This window comes from Capsicum annuum, chromosome 1 (genome assembly GCF_002878395.1).
Source record: "Capsicum annuum cultivar UCD-10X-F1 chromosome 1, UCD10Xv1.1, whole genome shotgun sequence".
NCBI lineage: Eukaryota > Viridiplantae > Streptophyta > Magnoliopsida > Solanales > Solanaceae > Capsicum > Capsicum annuum.
Window position 1 is genome coordinate 147722791 of NC_061111.1, and position 21353 is coordinate 147744143.

A 21353-nucleotide genomic window follows, 5' to 3' on the forward strand; every position below is an offset into this window, starting at 1 on the left:
TTCATAGTGATATGCTGAAAGTGTATCAATCGTACTAAAGATGTCTAAAAAACTAACATTTTGGCATGATGATGTTATATTTAAACATGCTGAAGATGTTATTGGACATGGTGAGAGATATGCTGAACATGACCAAAAAATTAATCAAACATGCTAACTAGTTAATTAAACATGATAAAAATTGATTAATCATGCTGAAAAAATAATTAGACATGCTGAAAAGTTAATTAGACATGCTGAACATTGATTAATCATGTGAAAATTAATTAGACATGCTGTAAAATAAATTAAACATGCTGAACATTGATTAATCATGTGAAAGAGTTAATTAGACATGCTGTAAAATTAATTAAACATGCTGAACATTGATCAAATATATGATGAACATGCCTAATACTTATGTTTAACATGCTATCAAGTACACTAATACGGTGACATGTTTGATATCAAATAATCTATTAGTATGCTTGATGTCAAATAATTTAGCAATACGTTGGATGTCAAATATGCTAAGATGTATTGATGTCTATTTTAACATGTTAATATGTGAGAATCAATATGAATATCTAGAATGTGCTGAAAAATGACTTTGATGCTCAAAATACGTGGTAAACAGTATTCATAGATTTTCGTGTTGTCAAAACTTAATTCAATATATCAAAATTAATTAAAATTCCTAAAGCAGGGTTTATAGGCGGCCAAGTAAGTACGTTAATAGATTTTAAGTCGCGTTTTGCTCAAGTGTTTCATATAGCATATAAGACACGTAAAAATCTGAATTGTGCCTACCACTCCTTTCATAGAGAACGTAATCTCCGCCCCCCAAAAGCAGCCCCCAAAATTTCTTTATTACAATAATAAAAGTGTCTTTACAAATATTACACATCACATAATCAAAGTAAGAAAAGAAAATTATACTAAAACTAATGATACTGACTAATACAAGATAATGATATCTACACTGGTGACTCTTCCATTTTGAAACCTGCCAAACAGAACTAAATAGCATGACAAGCGCAAGATATACAAACATATAGCATACAAGCACGCCACAATTATTTCCTATAGACATGCTTACTTGTTTTCGTGGTAAGATATAGTCAACACACAAAGTTTAAAAATATTGCATCGATTTAGGGACTCACCAGTGAGCAGCAGTAAAGAATAAGAGCAAAAAATGGTCAAACCCATGTAACAATAGAGTATGCGAGATGCTTTCAATACTTTGGAAGGAAATACCGAAGCACCTTTAGAGTAATTAATTGCCTTAAAGTAACTAGTACTTTGTTTGAAATAGTAGTAGTAGATTGTAATAGAACTTGAGAGCTGTGAATTGAGAAGTGAGAAATTGAGAGGTGCTGAACTTGTGAATGTCGTGTGAGATTGTGAGAGGGGCTTATATAGTAAGAGGGATTAAAAGGTTAAGGCTCAATCAGCCACTCAGAAAAGGAAAAAACGATATGTAAAAATCAGTCCCAATTAATTAAGGAGAATAGGGTAACAAGTAAAAGAAAAAGAAATATTTTAAGATCGAAATCGATTAAGGATCCAATAAATCAGTTAATCACTCTCAAGTCAGTCCAAAAAAATAAAGGAGAGCATGTATTCAGTAAAACCAACAAATAATTTATTCCCTTAAGTTGGGTAAGCAGAGATCAACAAAATCCAGTTTACCATAAATAGATGAAAAGCTACTGATTTAGGAGATAATGACAGTAACACGTATTAGCACCGCTATTTTTTAGCCAAGACAAACGGGGATTCATCCTTCAGTCAGTATCAATTAAATCAACGTAGTCCCAAACATAGACTTTTCAAGGACAAGCAGAAGTCAGTAATACTCTAGTTAAACATGTAACTAAGCGGATTAAAACAATATTCAAATTCAGACAAACTTTAGATCTTATGCAATTTATATCAATAGGATACAAAGTGGTGATACCTAATTTTTCCCCTCCATAATTAAGTTTAGTTCGGAGTTTCTTTGGTTTTCAAATAAAATTACAACATTTATTTTATCTAAATAAAGGATTTTCAAAAGTATTTATTTAGGTAAATTGGTCAGTTTAAGTAGCGATTATATATTATTGCGTTCAATTATACGAGGATATATAATGTTGTTATTTAAATATTTATTTTACAGAATATCGAATTTTAATCAAGGTTCATCTTGAAAATGATTTCAAATGATTTATTTGGATAAATATGTGTTTGATTTTATTGAATCAAGAAGCTTGGGATTAAACAAGGGTTAATTCGTATCGAATTTTGATTTGATTTAGCCAATTTATTAAATTTGACTCTAATTGATATCAAAGTGACCCCAATTGTAAATGCATTTGATCAATTGATATTCAAATTGGCTAGAATTTAAAGTAATTGCCTAAACTGTAATCCCAAAATTCTAACCTAAATTCTCAAAACCCTTCATCCCAATTTAACCCAATTAAAACAGCCCCTAGCGTCCCAAATCTCCCATCAATATTCCTCATCCCAATACCTAAACCACTCTAATCCAGTACTCCTTTTTAGTTGGCCCAAACCAAATACCTAATCCGGCCCATTTTCCCATTTTCCTCTTCTATATCAGAAACAACCGCTTGAATGATTGAGAGGGGTGGGTCCCAAGATCGTGACAAAGCCAACAAACCCTTCTCGACCAGCCTTGAACCGACTCGTGACCTGCTCGTTCTTAGCCTTCACCATACGTCCCGTGTAAACCCGTTTGTGAAAGCCTGGAAGCTGTTAAAAATTGGTGAGATGGCTCCTCCAATGGATTGATTCCGCAAATCTCGGTTACCATGGTACAAATTCGTACCTATCTGGTCGATTCACATTGGTTTGGGGTACGTCTTGTTTTTCTCGATAGGTTATTGGTCCATCCATTCAAATTTGTTGAAGAAAAATCCAACTAAGGGTACGGTTTGTGAGAGAGAGGATCTTTTGGGGGGATTCAAAAACTCAACCCCCAATCCCTTCTATAAGAACCCCTTTGGAGAGAAAGAAAAACGAGGGATCAAGAAAAAGGGTCAGAAATTTGAGGTTTTAGAAATTGTGTTTAGAAAAAGCTTTGGGAACTCGAATTCTATTTCTTAGAAATTTTAGGTTTTTGAAATTGCTAGGGAGAGATTCGAGGGTTGAAGAGGGAAATCTTTTGAGTTTTTGATTCGGAAACAGAGAAAGGAAAACTTTTGAAGTTTCTAAATTTAGGTTGAAAATCTTAGTTGAAAATCTGGAGGGTTCCAAAATCTCTAAGAGGAAAAAGCAAAAGATATGCTCTATTGGTGATCGACGTTGCGAGATTCCGGTAGTGGCAAGTTTGCTGATAGCTCATCGTCCCATCTTGCTGCCCGAAGGAGGTAAACATACTCTTACCTTTTCTTAACTTATCGATTTCTTTTTCATCCCTCTTTCTTCTTAGTAATAGTTATCTGTTTGTCGATGAATGAGTTTGGGTTATCTGCTGTAGTATCCTTATAGGCCATAAGACTAATCGTGATAGAATATGTTGCCGTGTTGTTGTATGTTTTTTTCGTGTTTGATAGAGTTTAGCTTTACGATTCTGCAACAGTGAAGGCAAGATGTTTGTCATTAACTGGGGATTTGTTAGTCAATATTAAGGATACTGAAAATATGCTTGGTTTTATTCACCTCCTATGTTGATTGGCTGTTTGAACCCGTTTACTCGTTTGAGGACAGGGTTTCATATTTCTGTTAGAGTGTAAAAGTAAGGATGTTGTATTTAAAATTTTCTCTATCAGTAAGAAAAATGTTGTTTGTTTTGAGCCATCTTTGTCCGAGGATGGTTGATTTGAATCTTTATTCCCCTTTATGAAATGGCCCAAGTGGCGTCATTATCACTCGCAATAGTTTTCACTGGTTCATCCTTTTTTGTCTTCGAAAGAGACTCGAAAGGGGTTAGAGTCAAGACCAAAAATCATTTTTTTGATTTATATTTTGGTTTAAACTTTTTCCTTTTGATTGGTTCAAATATTAATGCTCTTGTTCCTGAAAGTTTTCACTGGTTCACCCTTTCAACTTCGGAAGAGACCTGAAAGAGATTAGAATCAAGATTAAAATTATTTTTTTGGTCCATCTTCGCACGATTTGAATCCTTTACTGAGTCGGTTAAAACATTAGTATTATAATTTTTGGAAGATCTCACCAATTCACCTTTTTAGTCTTAAAAAGACTTAAAAGGGTTTGAATTGAGATTAAATCCACCTGTCTGATTAGTTCTTACGGATCTTTCCTCAATTTCTTTTAAGATACCTAATAGATAACAAATGTATCCTGCTAAGTTTATAATGTGCAGCCTGTCATTATATAAGTGATGTTATTTATTTTTGAATCATAAGTCGTGACATATATCGGCAAAAATGATTTTTTTTATTTTAATGCTTCTGCAAGGGAAATGACCTTCATAAATTACTTCTTCAAAATATTATTTGAATCTATATCTTGGGTATAGTTTTCTAGGAGAACATGCTATATTTATTTTTAGGCTACTGCTAAAAGTTTTGGCCTGTTGTTTTCATTATGTTTCCGCGACAGATGAGATGTTCATTTGGGGTTATAATCACTGCCTAATACAAAGTAATGGGTGCCATGGTTTCTTTGTTTTTAGTCTTTGGTATTTAGGGGGTACTTAAAGAAGCGGATTTATGTTATAAGATTAATCTGAATTCACATGGTTATGTCTTTAGTATGTTACTTGGAGTATTTTGTTCATGGTATTGTTAGACATATCACTAGTGGTCATCTTGCTTGAATATTCTTAGACATATCACTGGTTGTTATATTGCTCGAATTTTTGTTGTGCCATTGATTTCATTAACATGATTATCCATAATTCGAAACACTTATTACCTCCTTCCTTGTTCTTTTTCTTTTTCCTTAGCATGCACCCGCTCCGGAGTCCGGAAGTCTAAATGGACTCTTTCTCTTTTTGCATTTCATTGAACGGGCCAAGAAGGCCTCTCCTCTGAGTCGAACCCCAAAGAATGATTAAATGAATTGCATGGCGTACAAATATAAGGAGTTGAAAGGAGAAGAGTGGGTTAAAGTCCCCTCGAAGCGTCTAAGAGATTTGAACGTCTCATTGGCTTATTTATTCATTCTGTGGTTGTATTTATTTATTTAGTTTGTTATTTATTCATCTCGGCCTCGAAGCCAAAGTTTTATTTAATACAGGTGGAGCAGATTTAAGCCACAAAGGCTTGAAAACTAGACTAGGACAGGTGAAATGGGTCAAAAGCCCAATTAGACTAGGACAGATCTTATTGATTTGGGCCTAATGTCCTAAATCCCTTACTTTCTCCCCTTTCTATTTTTCTTTACACTTCTTTTCCTTATGTGTTTGGCGAACCTAGTTAAATCCTTAGTTAAGTCGCTAAAAAACTAGTTTTGCATAAACACCAAAATATTTCCAAAATCGCTTTCTTTTCAAAAATCAATCACTTTCCGACAAATTAACCTTTTTTTGAAGTTAGTCAAAAGACATTTTCAATCAGTCCGGATAACCGCAAGTTAGCGGACGTTTTAGGTGCCTGACTCGGACCTGTTCTAAAAAAGTCGAGGTATTTCGAATTGTTTGTTGACACGGACAAAGTCAGGGAAAACCTCTGAAATTATTTCAATATTGAACCTTGGACATATAAGAGTTCCGAATCGAATCTCTTTAGAAAGAAGATCTTTTGTCTCATGGTAGCCTGCTCCAGTCCCCTTACGAAACTTTCGTTATTGGGTTAGGCTAGCTGCCTATTGCAGGAGTTCCTGACCTGAAAGGACACCAGCAAGCTGCTACTGAATGTGAACAAAGCCAAACCAATATGATATTCAATAAGCCCACTTTTTTGAGAGAAAAAACCTGAATTTGTTGAGGAAGATCAGCTGTAGAGGAAAACCTATAGTCAAACTGAGAATCGCAGCCGAAGTTTGCTAAAGAGTCTGCCACTTTGTTGTTTTCTCTAATATCTTCCTAAAATGTCAATAAGAACCGCTTACTCAGAATCTCTTAACTTAAACAATTTTTCTATTTTGAATCATTTGAAGTATTTTATAAAGGTTTCTTAATTCCTTTTCAAAATTAAGTGGCGACTCTTTCAAAAGTCCAAATTTCCGCAAAACACAAAGAATAAATTAAAACGGAGAAAACAACCTTGCAGTCAAGGTGTTGAGGAATCAAATCGTAAAATAATTGAGTTCGCGAGAAAGGGACCTAATGAGGACCTCAAATCAGACGAGCTCGCAGCTAGCTATTTCGATGGGGTTGTTGTTAATGCGTGGAGAACAAATGGGGGTCTGATTCACGGCGCTGTTTGCCATAGAGGAAGGAAAAAGGGCTAAGGTAGCATTGGCGATGATGGGGGTGCTTGTTGTTGTCGCTGGTGGTGTTGTTCGCATGGAGGGGGGTCATCGGCATCTGGAATGGAGCAACGTTGGTGCTGGTAGGCATTTGGCACGGTGATGATAGAGTTTTGGGGCGGCTGCATGGTGATGATGGTGACGCTGGTGTTTGATAGGAGCGGCGCTGGTGGCTCTGTTGGTAGCGATTCGCCGAAGGGGAGGGAGAAAAGAAAAGAGGCGGTGAAGGTGGAGGTAAGGTCGATAGCGTGGGGGCTTGGCAGACATGGCTACCTCCCTTTGAGACGATAGAGAGTGGAGGAGGAGATAAGCGAGGCTTGCCGGCAGTGAGACAACGACGGCGCCATTGTTGGCGACCATGGATATTGAAGGATGGAGGTCTTTGGGAGAAAGAGAGAAAATTTAGAGAGGGGAGGGAGGCAGGTGAAAATGAGGGGTAGGAAATTAGGGTTTAGCTGTATAAAAGGCAAGAAAAAAAAGATTTGATCTCAGCCGTTGGATTCGTTTTGTATCGACGACTGAGATTTAAACTTGAAAGATTTTAAATTGGACATCATGTTTGCTATGGTTGTATTAAAAAGGGCTATAGTTGTAATGGATCAAACAAGATTAGGCTAAAATTGATAACAGTGGCTAGAATTGCGATAAATTAGGTAAGATTGGGTAAAAAAATGGCTAACAGATGAATGAATTAGACAAAGTGATTTAATTTCGGTCGTTATTTAAATAATAGTAGTAGTAAATAATAATAATAATGATTAAATAATAACTAATAATATATATAATAATAATGTTAGTAAATAAACAAAAATACTCAGATAAATGGTATCAAATAATAGGGAATTAGACAATGTGTCTGCGAAAAAAAATCGTGAGTGTGCACAATTACTTGAAAAAATTATTTAATTATAAAATTATGTAAAATATTGTATTTAATTTAAAAAATTATAAAAATGATGCTAAAAGATGCTAAAATGATTTATGCATTTTTCTAAATTATGAATGCGATATGTCAGAAATTTGTTTGATGCAAGAAAAATATGCAAAAATAGTAATGTTTAAAAATTAATAATTTTGTTAAAATAGCAGCCTAAATGTAGTATCGGGAGGTCAAAATTGGGTGTCAACACTTACGTTGTTAGGGATTGATATGACGAAGGCATTTCATTCTACTATCCAAATGTTGTGTCATCCTTTGTTATTCCTTTTGAGCTTTTGTTTTATTTCTTTTACATCCTCTTTTAGAATCAAAATAGAGTTTGACAAAAAAAGTGTCAAGAAAATGAATAGAGTCAGAAAAGTGTCAAGAAAAAATAGAGTTGGAAAAAATATCTCTCTCTCTCTCTAAAAAAAAGAGAGAAAAGTCAAGAAAAGAAAAAAAAAGAAAGAAAGAAAATCAAGCAAAAGAACAAGATTTCTGAACTACGCTTGACCTGATTCTTGCTATGACAAGATACGTAGGCAGCCCTACTCTGGGGTTCGGTCCAACAAAAGAAAAAAAAATTAAATTACCCAGAATGAAATGAAACTGGGGCAAAGTTTATTTCCTAAAAAGAGTCGATTCCAAAAGTTGTATGTTTCACCCAATATTATGTAAATTTTTGAGACTCATGCCTTCCTTTCTTTCTAACCTTTTCCAAAAACCAAGTCACAACCAAAGAAAGACATTCAGATCAATCTTTGAGAATGTCAAGGCTAAACATGTTATGGGTGCATGATGTTTCGTATATTGGGCATTATTTAAAAAAAAGGAATGAAAAAAATGAATGAGTAAAAATGAGAGAGTCTTATTGGTGAAAACTCTTTTGGGCACCATAAGGCGATAGTAAGTTGAGAAAGAAATGAAAATGATATAGGCGTTGGCAAAAACCCGTTGAGGTGCCACTAGCCGAAGGAGAATTGTGATCTAGAGGGAGCATATTCAAGATTGATTCCATTTTAAACTCAATAAGTGGACAAGAGTTGTAATAATTAGTGTGGGTAGATCAAGTTGTTTAATTCAAAATGCATGTCATGATTGCTGGAATCGGCTACCACACCCAAATAAGTTTTTTTTCTGTCGTTTTAAAAAAAAAGGATGCCTATTGTTTTTTTCCTTTTTCTTTTATTTTTTGATTTTTGATTTTTTGGTATGTTTATCATCAAATAAAAATTATTGTCATTTTTCTTGTGTCTCTGAGTCGAGTCCCTGTCATAACAAGAGAGAAAAGATTTCAAAACTGGCTACTAGCTTCTTCAATTGGACAAAGCAAGAAAAAAGCCAACACATGAAAGAGACATGATTGTGAGTCGAAATAAGGCCTGCAAAAAAGTTTTTTCAACAGACGAGTCTAGAAACTCATGGAAACACCAAGGTATAAAGGGTTTATTTGAGGATCATGACAAAGAAAAGATACTGTGTTTGTTTCAGAGTTACTTCTAATAATCTGTGTTTGGGTCAACGATGCAGCAAGTTGGTGACAGATGCTAATGGTTGGAAGCAAGGTTAAATGTGACGAGAGCAAGAGTGATTGCCACGAAAGCTAAAGCCACAAACCTGCCACCATGTTTTTGAACTCACAAGTTTTGTTTGATGAAACAGGAAACATGTTACCTTCAAATTACGGACATCAGAGCATAAATATGAAGGGCTACAATGCCTCATTTCCACTGATGCAGGAAGCAATGTTGTTGCACAGGTTTGATAATCAAATTATGGTAAAAATTCAACCCCTAGGATACACACTTTCTAATATGGATAATTCAAGTTTCATTTTTTAGGTGAATCACTTCCTAACTTGAACATTCACTCCTAGAAGACGTACCTTTTAGTCGAGTCATTTTCTATTGATTCCTATAAGCCGATTATTCGAGTCATCCCCTTGATTCCTATAAGACATACCTTTTAGTTGAGTCATCCCCCTTGATTCCTTTAAGACGTACCTTTTAGTCGAGTCATTCCCCTTGATTCCTATAAGACGTACCATTTGGTCGAGTCACCCCCTTTGATTCCTATAAGAAGAACCTTTTAATCGAGTCACTCCTCATGATTCCTATAAGATGTAACTTTTAGTCGAGTCATCCCCTTGATTCCTATAAGAGGAACCTTTTAGTTGAGTCACTCCCCGTGATTCCTATAAGACATACCTTTTAGTCGAGTCATTCCCCTTGATTCCTATAAGACAAACCTTTTAGTCGAGTCATACCCTTGATTCCTATAAGACGTACCTTTTAGTCGAGTCATTCCTCGTGATTACTATAAGACGTACCTTTTAGTCGAGTCATCCCCTTGATTCCTATAAGATGAATCGTTTAGTCGAGTCACTCCCCGTGATTCCTATAAGACGTACCTTTTAGTCGAGTCATTTCCCTTGATTCCTATAAGACAAACCTTTTAGTCGAGTCACTCCTCGTGATTCTTATAAGATGTACCTTTTAGTCGAGTCATTCCATTGATTCCTATAAGACGTACCTTTTAGTTGAGTCATTCACCTTGATTCCTATAAGATGTACCTTTTAGTCGAGTCATCACCCTTGATTCCTATAAGACGAACCTTTTAGTCGAGTCACTCCTCGTGATTCCTATAAGACGTACCTTTTAGTCGAGTCATCCCCTTGATTCTTATAAGACGAACCTTTTAGTCGAGTCACTCCCCTGATTCCTATAAGACGTACTTTTTAGTTGAGTCATTCCCCTTGATTCCTATAAGACGAACTTTTTAGTCCAGTCATCTCCTTGATTCCTATAAGATGTACCTTTTAGTCGAGTCATCCCTCGTGATTCCTATAAAACGTACCTTTTAGTCTAGTCATCCCCTTGATTCCTATAAGATGAACCTTGTAGTCGAGTCACTCCCCGTGATTCCTATACAACGTACCTTTTAGCCGTGTCACTTCCCTTGATTCCTATAAGACAAACCTTTTAGTCGAGTCACTCCTCGTGATTCCTATAAGACGTACCTTTTAGTCGACTCATCCCCTTGATTCCTATAAGACGTACCTTTTAGTCGAGTCATCCTCCTTGATTCCTATAAGATGTACTTTTTAGTCGAGTCATCCCCCTTGATTCCTACGAGATGAACCTTTTAGTCGAGTCACTCCTTGTGATTCCTATAAGACGTACCTTTTAGTTGAGTCATTTACCTTGATTCCTATAAGACGAACCTTTCAGTCGAGTCACTCCCTGTGATTCCTATAAGACGTACCTTTTATTTGAGTCATCCCTTTGATTCCTATAAGACGAACCTTTTAGTTGTCACTTCCTTGATTCTTATAAGATGTACCTTTTAGTCGAGTCATTACCCTAAATTCCTATAAGACGTGCCTTTTAGTCAAGTCATTCCTCTTGATTCCTATAATACGTACCTTTTAGTCGAGTCATTTTCTAAGTACAAACTGGGGCAAATATTCTGTTCGTGTTTATTGAATTTTACTTTCTGCTCAGGACTCTCATGAAGAATGGGATGCTATTTTTCTGTTTTATTGTTTACTTCGAGTCCAGGAGCCCGCCTGAAGAACAGGGTGAAGAAAAAGAAAAGTCTAGGAGCTCGCCTGAAGAACAGGGTGAAGAAAAGAAAAAGTCCAAGAGCCCGCCTGAAGAGCAGGGTAAAGAAAAAGGAAAGTCCAGGAGTTTGTCTGAAGAACAGGGTGAAGAAAAGATAAACTCCACGAGCCCACCTGAAGAACAGGGTGAAGAAAAAGTAAATTCAGGAGCCCGACTGAAGAACATGGTGAAGAAAAAGTAAGTCCAGGAGCCCGCCTGAAGAACAGGGTGAAGAAACAATAAATCAGGAGCCTGCATGAAGAACAGGGTGAAGAAGTAACAAGTCAGGAGCCCACCTGAAGAACCGGGTGAAGAAGTAGCAAGTCAGGAGCCCACCTGAAGAATAGGGTGAACATTATCAGTTGCAAGTTCAGAAGCCCACCCGAAGAATATGGTAAAGATTGTCAAGTTCAAATCAGAGGAAAGTTCGAAGAATAAATCAATTATCAAGTTCCTCTCTAATGCCAAAAGCTAACGAGAAGGAACATTTTGTGTCTCAAGTTCAACTCAGAATAACGACTATCTCACCATTTGAGAAGTCATAAAAGATTCAAGTTAAGATTCCAAAAAAGCAGCATAGATAGGATCTTTCACTTGTATCTTCATTTTTTTTTGTTATTCATTTCAATGTAAAAGCAGAAAGTCGAAAACCGTAAACTCGACGGAATCTCACTTGACATTTATCTCTTTCTCTCATCTTTTACCTTTGGACTACAAATAACCCGATTCTCTTATAACTCTGGATATATAGGTGGTCCAAAACCATGACTCGGTCACATCTTTTATTTTATTTTATTTTGTTTTATCTTTACTTTTTGAATAATTAGAGGATCAAAAATCATCTCTTTGTCTACTTCTTTGTATGAAAAACTCTTCGAGATTTCACACAAAGAGGGACAAAATGTAGACACATAATTTTTGACCCTCCCAAATTTAATATATATATTTTTCTGTATTAAATATTTATATTTGATCCGATATTATTTTAACTCTTATTTCATTTTTAATAAGTTTTAGTTGAAAATAAATAAATAAAGTTACGTTTTAAGATATTTTATTTTTATTTTTAAAATAAAATGAAAATTTTTCAAAAAATATATTTCTTTTAATTTGATTTTTATAAATAAGCTAGTGATTTTATTTTCTCTTAATTATATTTTATTTTAAGTTAGTTGTATTTTTATTTATATTTTTCTTAAGTATAAAAATTAATTAGTTAATATTCTTTTATTATTATTATTATTATTATTATTATTATTTATTTTATATATAATTTATTTATTTATTAAAAATGAGATCATTATCCTATATAAAATATATATATATATATATTCAAAATTTAAATCCTAAACTACCTAAACTACTCCCCCCAAAATCCTTCTATTTAAAGACTCCCACCCCCCAGAAGATATACGTACTATTCCTACAGAGACTGAAACTAAGAGAAAACAGAGAAAAAACGTACATTCTGCTCTGTACACTATTTCTATAGATACTGAGACAGAGAAAAATAAGGAGAAAGACGGACTGTGACAGATCGTGAAAAATATCAAATAAAAAGAAAGAAATGCGGGTCAAGTTGAATTCGGATTCCGTTTGAGTTTCAAGTGCCGACTGTTTCTCGCTTTATTTTTCAGTTCAAGTAACTACAGGTTTTTTTCAATTTTTGAACTATTTATGTTGTAAGTTTATAGAGAAAAAATATGAATAAATATATCAAGTGATTTCATACATTATGAATGATTGATTGATTAAATGAATATTTGTTACTATATGTTATGTGATTAAATTTATCGAATATTTATATATTTAAACATGAAATAGTTGGGGATTAAAACTCTGTATGTTGACACTGTCAAATTTAAAATGGGAACACAAACGAAAATAGTGAAACAGAAAAATAGATTCTATTTCTCATATGCACACATCGGAACATGAATACCTTACAAATTGCATACTTACATTTTCATTCACTAAAAATAATAAGAAACAGATAGAAATTGAAAGGAAAACAGTCGAGAAAATTAAAGAAATAACAAAAGGGAAGGTGGTGTTGTCATGGTAAAACCCGCCTGAAAATGATATCAAAACCACCCCAAAAATCGATCCCCCCGTCACTATTCCAACGACCCTCTTTGTCGGAAAATGACAAAAAATCACTGAATCTCTCTCCGTTCGGCTGTCACCATCCATCAGTGGCTAGCGAATTAGGCAAACCAACCAGCCCCGTGTCATCAGCGACGCCATCCGTGCCACCGCCTTTTCAGATCTGCCTACGCTTGCGCTACTTTTTTTTCTCTCACCATTTGTGTCCGCCCGAAAATAGGCAAATCGGGTTGTATTTTTTTTTTCCACAAACCTTTTATCTTAGACAGAGGAAAATTATAAACAGAAGTTGAAGTTTCTTTGGCCACTTTTTTTGACCGGATAGTCCATCCAACAATAATAAATCCAAAATGTAAAAACTACCATATATATATTCCAAAAATTGACAATCACATAATTAAGCTCGTAGTGCACTGTGCATATTTGTTTTTATCCCATTCTTCACACATCATAATTTTAATTTTTTTATTAAATAAGACATGGTGTCTATAATTTTGATTTTATAAAAAATATGAAATAGTAGTTTTTTTTAATTATTATTATTATTATTTTATTGTATTACTTTTATTATTTATTTATTCTTTGTTATTAATAAATTTTTATAGTCATTTTGTCAAATTAATTAATAGCCTTAAATGAATTATACTCTAGATATTATTAAGTTTGAATAGCGTTTCAAATAGATAAATCGTTATAATTAAAAAAAAATAATTAAATGTTTTTAACATTAAATAAATTTAGACACGTTAAAATATTCGTCTCAATTAAGAATGCAGCATACGTATATTTTTTGAGACATTTAAAATTCAAGGATGCAATAATGCACCTTGATAAATAATTTTTTTAAAATTAATTTTTGTTGATTTATTTAATATAAGATAATAGACAAGTTTGCAGTATAATTAAAAATGGGCGATTTTAGGCCTTAACATAACTTATTTAAGGCAAGATAAGTCATTAAAGCGATTGTGCTCAAACCACGGGACTTGAGGGATGCCTCACACCTTCTCCTCAGTCAACAGAATTCCTTACCCGATCTTCTGTTTCCGCGGATCATAATAAAGAGTCATTTCCTTTTGATTAGGGATTCAAAAAGGTGACTTGAAACACCAAAACTTAATTCCAAGTAGCGACTTATTAATAAAATAAACCCTATTCAATACCGTCACTTTAATTGGAAAAACCCTTTGACTCGACACCTTCTAGCGAAAAAAAGGGTGTGACATTCATCACGAGACACTTCCATATCGTTTAGTGATCCCTTATCATAATCTTCATGTTGTATTAAAAAGAAAATACATTTTTTTTATAAGGTAATTATGTAGATTTATAGTAAATGAATAACATAATTGACAAAAAGTATCTACATATCCTTCTTATGTGGTCTCTCCTGTTTGTTGAATCCGTCTTCTTGACTTTGTTAGTGTTCATCAATTTTGTCCTCCTATATAACACGAACAATCTGAATGTATGAACATTTCATCAACTTTATGCAAAATATAATGAAATTAAATTGTTATACCTGTGATTGCTTATTTGCTTCATTCTTCAATGCTTTGGCGACCTCAACAGGTATTTTTGATATTAGTATAACCAGTTCGGCCATCTTTTCAGCAAACTTATCACGTAAAAAAAAAATGTTAGTAGAAACACATCATGCTATTCAAAAAAAATGTATGATAAAGAAACGAAACTTACACCCCAATTTCTCCATGATGATGATGTTGATTTCAGACACACCAATTTCTCCCTTGTCTACTGCATCCTTATGCGTTTCACGATACAAACCAGACCCATGATGTACTGCATGACCACGTCCAGATATATTATCATCCATCACCGCTTGATTATCTTGCTCGAACATGACAGTCTTTCTTTTTTTCAAAGGTTAGTCAGGTGATACAGGCGATGCAAAACCAGCCTTTATAAAGATTTCTCGCGGCAGTATAGTGTTGAAATCACCAAATTCTTCAGCAATAATACCAACATGTTGTTCAAGTTCAGCTGCTGTCCTTTTTAACTTTCCAGAATCGGATGTTAAAGCATAAGTTGTTGGATCACATGTCTCAAAATCTTTTGAAAAGGACAAATCCAACCTACTAACTTCATCGGTTGTAGGTTGTATATTCTTGTAAGAATGTTGGAAAGAATAATTTCAAAATAAACTATTTGCACATAACTAAAATGACTTGAATAAACAAAATAAGTACAAAGTTAAACAATTACCTTACTGAAAATGCCAGACATAAAAGATTCCTACTTAGGCCTTATACACTCCACCGACCAGTTTAGTATTCTAGGAATAGCATTTCTCTAACGAACATCAGTTTTTGATTCTACCTTGGAGTAGTACTCAAACATCCAAAAATTTAGAACGTACGACATTCCATCCAATGAATGTAACTGCTTTGCGGTATTGAAATCCTGCTGCCATAAACTCATTAACTTTTCAAATGTGATCTTTCCCCATGGAAAGTGAATGTACCGACCGTCCTCAACAATCTGAAAGTGTGCAACACTGATTGGTGCTTCCTTGTGCTGATAAAACATGAATGTATGAACAAAGAACAATATCGCCAGGTTTAGAGCATCTTTAGCGTTATCAAAGTTTTCTATCTGCACCCGTGTTATCAGTTTTGACCAAGTTATTGTGCATTTATTATCGGGAAAATACCTCGAAATCAACGCTAATTTAGATGATGAAGTATACATATAATCATTAATATTACCTGATACAGGTACGACCACGAAGATGGACGCATGTGAGAATATAATGAACCCGGGGCTTGAAGTGTGCGAGTGAAGGACTTAAAACACACCAAATCGACCCTAATCTCACACTTTGAGTGTAAAGAGGATCCTTGGAACACAACAAGGAAGCCCTTAAATACACTTAAAGGGAGCCTAGTTCTTAAAAGGGCATTTTGGACATTTTATATTTTATTTGTAACCTATTATAAATAGAACATTGTAGGGCTTTTAGACTTAGATTATTCATGATGTTGTAAGTCTTGAAACACAAAAAAAAAAAACAATTCCTCTCTCCTTGAGGCACCGAAACCAAAATTAGGCATAGAGAGTGTGGAATCACTCTTGTTGATCTCATGGCTTGGAAACGTGATGCTTGGGAGGTGGATTCCGACCTTGTGTCTTCGTAAGAGATAGGTGAACATTGTGTGTAGTGTTAACGGTCCAAGAGTGGAATATGCTCTTGGATTCTTAATATTATACCTTCATTAAGTCTAACTAACTATCCCTTTACTTTTATAGTAATCTTGTAGTAGTTTGTGTTCTTGTAACCGTTTCTATCTCTAGTTAGTAAAACCGCGTGTTGTTCCTATCTTGTTATTATTGTCCATCTCATCATATTGTTTCTGTTTTGGTGTATTTACACCTTTAATATCTTGTTGTTTTTGTGTTTTCATTGTTGTTGTAGTAAATCCGAGAGTGGTTACCAAAGGGGTCCTCGGTTCTTCAAACTTGTGGACTGATTTGGTGTTTGTTTTGTGTTTTCCTTGTCATTCTTGTATCATTTGGTATCAAAGCGTGTCTTGATATTGTTTCCACAAGATCAATCTTGGGCTTTTTAGTTGAAAAAAAATGTTGAAAAACTGAAAATTCCAGAAAAAATGCAATCTGTCCGTGTTGTGTTCTTGGCTGAGAATTGCATTCTTGTTTTGTCTTGGCCAAGATTTTTTGTTTGTAGTGAGTGTTTCTAGTTTTAGCTTTGTTCTTAACTAATACTTGAGTCCATATCTAAGTTTGAGATTTGTTGTTGTTGTCGTGAACAAGTAAGATCGTATGGTAGACATTGTCATTGAGAAACTTGACTTTGCCATACGTGTAATTGTTGTTGTTGAAAGGAGTGTTGTTGTTGTTGTTCTTGAAGTTATTAACAACCTTCATCTCTTGTTAAAACTGAAGACACAACACTAAAGAGAATTGGCCATTTGTTGTTGTTGATTGGAGTTAGCCGTTGGAATTATTGTTGTTCTTGAAGATTGTTGTTATTGTTCCTGGTGTGGTTGTTGTTGTTCTTGAAGTTCTTCACCTTCCTTCATATATTGTTAGAACATAAAGGGAATGCTAGATCCTAAAAGGTGAAGAAAAAAAGTGTATGTACTTGTTAGTCTTGAAAGACCCCCAACCACTAAAAGACTTTATATCACTTCTCAACCACTTTTCCATGATTTAAGGACCATGTTTTAAGGAGAAGTACAAGAAAAGGTCAAGTCTTGAAAATTGAAAAAGGCTCCAAGACTTATTTTCTCTCCTAAAACAAATTCCAACAATCCAAATTAATTTTTGACCAAGACTTGAACATTTTGAGAATAACCATTTGATAAAACCGAACCAATACGTGCCTACCACATCATCTCTGCTACTGTTCACGCAATATTTTTGAGCTCAAAATTTTAGATTTCTTAGTTTCATTTTGTTGTCTCTTAGTTTTATTTAATTGATCCTAGCACTAATTAACAAGCTAGTAAACTTCTACTAGGTTGTCACTTGGTTCTTGAATCTGTTGTTCGTGTCTACGTTTCTTTTGTGCTTTTTTCTCTTTTGTGAATTCGTTGTATCTTCTTGGTTCAAGTCCGTAAGAAAATTTTCTTTGAGTCAACTCGAACGAAAATCTATTCCGGACCAAGGTGGACTCCTCCCTCAATCACTCACGAAGTATAAGCCGACTTTCAACACTTGTGAAACCTAGTGTGAGGTAAAAATTGAGAGTGAGAGTGTGGTGAGGCATTTTTGAGCTAAGAAGTTTATTTGTTTTGTTTTTCGTTGTTGTCTTTTCTTTTAGGTACTATGGCTTCCACCAATCTCAATGCCACATTTGACCACATCACCGGCAATATTGAAGACATAAAATGGCATGTTGAAAGGCTACTCCAATTGGTATCCACACTTATCCCAACAAATCCAAAATCTAAGGTCCAAACACCTTGTGGTGAGATCTTCCCAAAGAAAGTTGCTGCCCAAACTTGTGAAGTACTTTCACACCAAGGTAAAGACGAACATACTCATGAACGTCAAGGTAAAATAACTATATCTTACACTTTGGTACATGTGAATAATGAACGTGTGACTAATAAATCATTGAGTGTGAGTAGTAGCTTACCTACGTATGGGTATATTGATTCCTTACCACTTGTAGATGATGTAAATGTTGTGCGAGTGGATGCACTAGTTGATCCTATAGATGACCGAATCGACTCTTCTAGTAAGATCGATTTGTGTCCACCTAGTGTTGAAGCTATTGTCTTGAATGAAAGTACATCGTCATATAAAAATTGTGTTGACCAACTTATGTGTAAAACTTGCCCACCACTTGAGAATATGTGTGATGTGATTAATAAGTCTCAAGTGAGTGAAGAATTTAAAAATATTCGTCAAGGAAAAAGGAGTGAACGCATGAGCCTATGTTGTTGTAAAGATTCTAATGTTTGCTTAGGTCATTGGGTTAATTGTGTGCTTGACATATCTTTGAAACTTGATAATGATTCCTTAGAGAGTGAAAGTTCCAAATCTATCCGCGGGTTAGATCATTCACTCTTTAGGTACAATGTCTTGTTTGAAGATAGTTTAAACACTCCTAATAGACCTAGTGGTGAAAATGATGGTATAGCTTTCCTTGGAAGCTATAGTCTATAGTCTAAGACACTATGGTGTGACAATATTCCTCCTAAAGATGGAAATCTCTTCTTGGAAGATGAGAGTACTCTTAAGGGTAAGGAATGTGTGGTCTTGGAAACTACTTCTTCTACTTTGTGTGGCTTTTCCAAGGACACCATAGTAGAAGTAGAATTGAGTGCCACCTTTCTTTACTCTCTCTTTACTTGTGATGATATGTATGCCAATGTAGAGAGTAGGCCTTGTGGTTGTGGTAAAGACTATGGGAAACGGGTGTGTTGTTTAGACCCGTGTCTATGGTCACTCTTCCCATTTGATCCCGGTGCCATCTTAGGGTGGGGAAGATTTACTCTCGGCTTAGGTGCGTTTCTTTTAGGTGCTTATCATAGCCAATTCCTTGGTGAATTTTCCGATGACTTCATAATGTTTAACACTAAGGACTCTTGGTTATATGTCAAATATGAACCACCTTGGCATGTCGAGACTTGTTGTTGGCCGAGACTTGAACTTAGAGGGTCCTCAGTTTCTTTTTTTTTGGTGTGGGCTATGAGTGCATACCGTTATTGTTTATTTTTGCTAATCCTAACCCTCATTCCATGAGGAAGTGTGCTTGTTTGTCTCTCTTTGATTTTGCAAGGCATGGATTCGAGGTTGAATCCTTTTGAAGGAAGGGAGGATGATACAAGTACGACCACGAAGATGGATGCATGTGAGAATATAATGAACCCGGGGCTTGGAGTGTGCGAGTGAAGGACTTAGAACACACCAAACCGACCCTAATCTCACACTTGGAGTGTAAAGAGGAGCCTTAGAACACAACAAGGCAGCCCTTAAATACACTTGAAGGGAGCCTAGTTTTTAAAAGGGCATTTTGGACATTTTGTATTTTATTTGTAACCTATTATAAATATAACATTATAGGGCTTTTAGACTTAGATTATTCATGATGTTGTAAGTCTTGAAACACAAAGAAACACAAGTCCTCTCTCCTTGAGGCACCAAAACCGAAATTAGGCATAGAGAGTGTGGAATCACTCTTGTTGATCTCATGGCTTGGAAACTTGATGCTTGGAAGGTGGATTCCGACCTTGTGTCTTCGTAAGAGATAGGTGAACATTTTGTGTAGTGTTAAGGGGCCAAGAGTGGAATATGCTCTTGGGTTCTTAAGATTATACCTTCATTAAGTCTATCTAACTATCCCTTTACTTTTATAGTAATGTTGTAGTAGTTTGTGTTCTTGTAACCGTTTCTATCTCTAGTTAGTAAAATCGAGTGTTGTTCCTATCTTGTTATTGTTTCCCATCTCGTCATATTGTTGCTATTTTGGTGTATTTACATCTTTAATATTTTGTTGTTATTGTGTTTTCATTGTTGTTGTAGTGAATCCGAGAGTGGTCACCAAAGGGGTCCTCGGTTCTTTAAACTTATGGACTGATTTGGTGTTTGTTTTGTGTTTCTTTTGTCATTCTCGTATCATTACCGGTACACTTCAGACTGATAATAATGGCGAAATCAAGCATTGTGGATTTGAGGATTTCCCCTTGTATTCAAACATGAAGCTCGTCCTTGTTATCCTGCTGAATTTCAATCATGAGTAGGCATTTTGAAATCTGTCCTATCCAGTTGCACCATAGCAAATCCAGAAATATGTCAAAAATCATATTTCTAAATGCTCCCAGTACATCCTCTCCAAAATATTCCTTTATCTCTTTCCCGAAAGCACAGTTACATAAGCTTCCCATATGCAATGGATGTGGTGGGACTTTATCAATTCGGTATTTCATGCCCTGAAAAAAAAACATAACATAACTAACTAACAGTTACTGATTGTATGTGGTCATTTATACTTTCATAACATAAATCAGTCCAACATCGAACAATTGTTAGTCATGTATAAGGGTAACTTATAGCTGTACAATTAAACTGTTTAAGTGTATAATAATTTCAGTCCAACATATACACTACAATAACACATGTATGAGGTTAACTTATACATCTAAAATTAATATAAGTTGTTAGACATGTATGATGGTTACTTATTCATTAACTAAATCAGACCCACATTAAACAACAGTTAGTCATGTATGAGGGTTATTTATACATTGACAATTAAACTGTTTAAATGTATAATAATTTCAGTCCAACATATACACTACAGTAACACATGTATGAGGTTAACTTATACATCTAAAATTAATATAAGCTGTTAGACATGTATGATGGTTACTTAATCATTAACAAAATCACTTGCATTAATGTATAATAAAGTACAACCTTAATCATTCTATCGATACACATGTATGATGGTTACTCATACATCTAATAAATTCTTATTATACTAAAAAAGAAACTACATCTAGACATGTATGAGAGTAACTTATATACATAAAATTTTCAAAGAGTACCATAATTAAACAACATATACAATGTATGATGGTTATGTATATATCTAACAATTTATGTCAGACCAAAACATAAACAAAAACTATAATGTATGAGGGTAACTTATACATTTCAAAAATTAATATCAGCCTTATTAGAATGTATAACCTTTAGAATAATATTTCAGAACAACTAAATTATACATTCTTGTGATGAAACACTAATGTATCGTGTCTTATTATACATGTGTCAAATTATACATACACTCATAATAAATACCTTCGGCAGACGTGGTCGGCCGGAATCATCAAATTTCTTTTTACTTGCTTTTGAAGTAGACTTC

The 21353-nt window shown here is 34.7% G+C and overlaps 1 long non-coding RNA gene across 1 annotated transcript; it reads left to right on the top strand.

Annotated features, from left to right (window-relative positions):
- The first annotated feature begins 2328 nt into the window (after positions 1 to 2328).
- On the top strand, positions 2329 to 5871 carry LOC124887797. Its single transcript, XR_007045558.1, has 2 exons — positions 2329 to 3359; positions 4901 to 5871. It is a non-coding gene; the product is annotated as an uncharacterized LOC124887797 (long non-coding RNA).
- The last annotated feature ends 15482 nt before the right edge of the window (positions 5872 to 21353 follow it).